The sequence below is a fragment of the Salvia miltiorrhiza genome, unplaced genomic scaffold (genome assembly GCF_028751815.1).
Source record: "Salvia miltiorrhiza cultivar Shanhuang (shh) unplaced genomic scaffold, IMPLAD_Smil_shh original_scaffold_180_2, whole genome shotgun sequence".
NCBI classification, from domain to species: domain Eukaryota; kingdom Viridiplantae; phylum Streptophyta; class Magnoliopsida; order Lamiales; family Lamiaceae; genus Salvia; species Salvia miltiorrhiza.
The window spans coordinates 265,855-269,378 of NW_026651494.1; the positions used below are offsets into that span (position 1 = coordinate 265,855).

General features: G+C 33.3%; 1 long non-coding RNA gene across 1 annotated transcript; it reads right to left on the reverse strand.

Annotated features, from left to right (window-relative positions):
• Positions 1 to 339: 339 nt before the first annotated feature.
• On the reverse strand, positions 340 to 2,780 carry LOC131003242 (uncharacterized). Its single transcript, XR_009094590.1, has 3 exons — positions 2,557 to 2,780; positions 786 to 2,485; positions 340 to 687 (listed from the first exon to the last, which is right to left on the reverse strand). It is a non-coding gene; the product is annotated as an uncharacterized LOC131003242 (long non-coding RNA).
• Between the last annotated feature and the right edge of the window lie 744 nt (positions 2,781 to 3,524).

Genomic DNA, 3,524 nt, shown 5'->3' on the forward strand with positions numbered 1-3,524 from the left:
CTTTAAATTTCTTTATTTACTCGTGTAATTTATCAAAGAAAAAAAAAGTCTCAAACCATTTTTTATTATTAGAATTAAGAGTTGTGGATGAGTGGTTGAAAAGCATAAGATATAGAACCTAAAAGCATTTTTAACCTAGTCATATTTGAGTCTAGTTATCTCTAGGGTTTGAATTGATAGAGTCGTCTACAACAAAATCTCCAAACTCGTGAACATTAATTTCAGGAGTGCGTTCTATTATAGTTTTGCATGAAAATACATAAATTTTCAATTGATGCACATCCCTATAGCTCAGCCTCAGACCATTATTATATGCAGCAGATGAAACCACCAAAAACCTGAAGGACCAACCACATTAATTATACTCAAATCAAATAAAAATATGATACATCAGCATACCTCCTAAAGTAAATCAACCAACCCTGTAGATAATTTAATCTAAAGTCTGAACTAAATAAATGATAGGAAAATTTCTTCATTCCACAATATATTCTGTGCAAAACTTCATGGTAAAATTAGAAATATGGTCTAGGAAGCAATGATAGATTATCTTTGGAGACATCAAGGGGAAGGCAAAAGCTCACTTAAGTTTAATTATATATCTTCACTCTCTAAAAAGATTGATCTTTCCATGCATGATTTCAGCTTTGCTACAATTTTCTTTTTAGTATTATAGTCCTCCTTGAACTGCTTAAATCACATGGAGAAGAATGGATTAGTTTTTTTAGGGGAATTAAGAGAATTATACAAGGAACAAACCACAAACTTATGAAAATGTCCATTACCTGAAGAGTCTGTCTTAGCCCCATTTCAACAACCAAAACGAACCCGCACTCCACGCCTTGTTAACTAATGGCTTCTTTTTACAATCGCTCAGCCTCCAGCTCGATTACAATTTACCCATTGAAGTATACTCAGAGGGATGTTCCTGAGCTCTCAAAGTAACACGATATCAGCTGGAAATGTCAGAAATTTCTCCACTCTTCGTCACTGTCATTTCCGAAAACTGAAGCAACAGCAACCTTTGGCTTCTTGTTCTTTGCAGAATACTAATAGAGCTCTGCTTAATCAAACATCAAGGCTTATTATGATTGGCAGCAACATATACTAACATCCAAGAAAAATTTACTACAGTGACAGTCAAGAAACGAACTATAGTTAATAATTGAAGTCAACAACGAATGAAAGTTACAGCTGCTTGAGGGCATAGAAATCAACTCCAAACTATAGCAGATGTATCACTCGAGCACAGATAGACGGCTTCAGGAATCGTAATAAGAGCACATGTATATACATCTATGTGTACACGTACAACATCATCTCCCCGCATTCTTTGAGGAAGCTTGTGGACACCATAGGGAGACACAATTGAGAGAAATTTATCATTATAGACGTAACTATATATGAGGGGGTAAGCATTTAGAAATATTGTGATAATATCCATCTATGGCAGAACTGATCATTCTAATTTGTCAGGTACAAAAAAACCAAATTCTGATCTAAGTATCAGGCATCAAAAGTATCTAAAACATAAGAAATAAATGACACATGGAGAAAGTTCGTTACTCCCATGACCTTTACTTGATCAGTATCAATACTGTCCCATCAACAAGTTCATCAATCTCTGATTGGTTTTGAATGGCCATAGAGGATATACAAATGAGTTGACATGCTTTACATTAGATAAACTAGTCATCAACAGGAAGGGGGTTTACGGAAGAAGAAGATTGAGACAACATATATATCTTAATCTATCTATAACTGCATGTGCAGGAACTCATTTTCTTCACTCACTTAATTATGTGAGAAAAGGTGATGCAGATTCTTGGAATCCAGAAAACTAACATATGTAATATGTCGTTTAGAAAATTCCAAGACACGATCCACTCTGCTCTCTGGATAAAGTGGAAAATAAGAATGTGACAGGTAATAAAAAGTTTCATTTCCTAAACATCAAATGGCCACGTTCTGCAGTTTAAACCGAAAATAATGCCTTCCGCTGAAGCAAAAAACTAGCTATTCTTATCTATTATAGAAAGTTGTAGAATGATAGCATAATTCAGAAAGGAAAAATAAAAGTAACTAAGAATATTCCTCCATGTCTCTTCAAGAAGCCCAGTTATCTATTATAGAAAGCTTGAGTGCAATAGCTCGATTGATGACAACATTAGTAACCCTGTTCCGTTTAAAAAACAAAATAAAAATGCTAAAGTAGATGATGGATCGTATTTAAGAAATTATAGCATCAAATAAGATGCAAATCAACAGCAGAGCAATTAGATTCAAGGACGATTAAGGCAACAATGAAATGAAGTAACATAAGGTCCAGATTAGCACAAAATATAGTTGCACAAATGCACAGGCAGAGGCAATTCCTTTAAGAAGGAACACAAGATTTGGACCAACATCAATCGCACTCATCTGTAGGGCTAAATGGAAACATTAGACTTGCATAGTCAGCTCTGCATCGCGGAATATTTAATGTCTGTTCCAAAATGAAAAGGCAATGAATGAAACTGCAGAGAGGAGATACTAGTGGAAGGGATTGATCGTTACCTAATACCATTGTAGCTCGTGCTGCATATGCAGATCTGCACCTGAGACTAGATTTAGTTTGTGTGGAGGCGCTAATCTTGAAATCAAGTGCGACGCTGGCGGTGGTGCAGCGGCGAGTTAGGTGGAGACTGGAATTCTCATCTTTAGGTGGAGACGCCGGACGCGATGATAGTTTTAGGAATTTTTAAAATTTATTACTACTACTATTATTTTCATTTTTTTTATTAAAAATGTTTTTTAGCTTTTTTAAAGTACAATTTAACTTAATGGAATGCTTTAAATTAAATATACTAAAGTTTGGATAATCATCTCCCTGACAAAGTTTTCAATTCTAATGTTTAATCCCTTAACAGACACTATTCATACTAATGCTACATATAAATGATAATATAAAATTGTAAGTGACATTATTTATAATTGACATTATTTGATTATACAAATAATACTAACCGTATAAATGATATTATTCGGTTATACAAATAACACTGGCTATAATTCACATTATTCAATTATACAAATGACACAATAATATTTTAAAATGTTACAATGTCATTTGTATAACTGAATACTGTCATTTACAATATTATATTATAGTGTCAGTTATACGCTATGTAATTTATATAACCGAATAGTGTCAATTATAGACAGTGTCATTTGTCTAACTAAATAGTATCAATTATAAACAGTGTCATTTGTATAATCAAATAATGTCATTTACACGATTTGGATTAAAATTCGGAATTGTATCAAAATGAGAATTAGGATGCGGATCAGGGTACAATTTATCGTGAAAAAAAAAGGATAACCAAAATTTCACCATTTAAATCATTCAATTCTTTTTCCTCATTTCCTACTTGATGCTTACTCATTCCTCATTTTCACTACAAATGAGGGATAATATTATCCCTCCATTTTTAGTGTGATAATGTTATCCCTCATTTGTAGTGAAAATGAGGAATGAGTAAGGG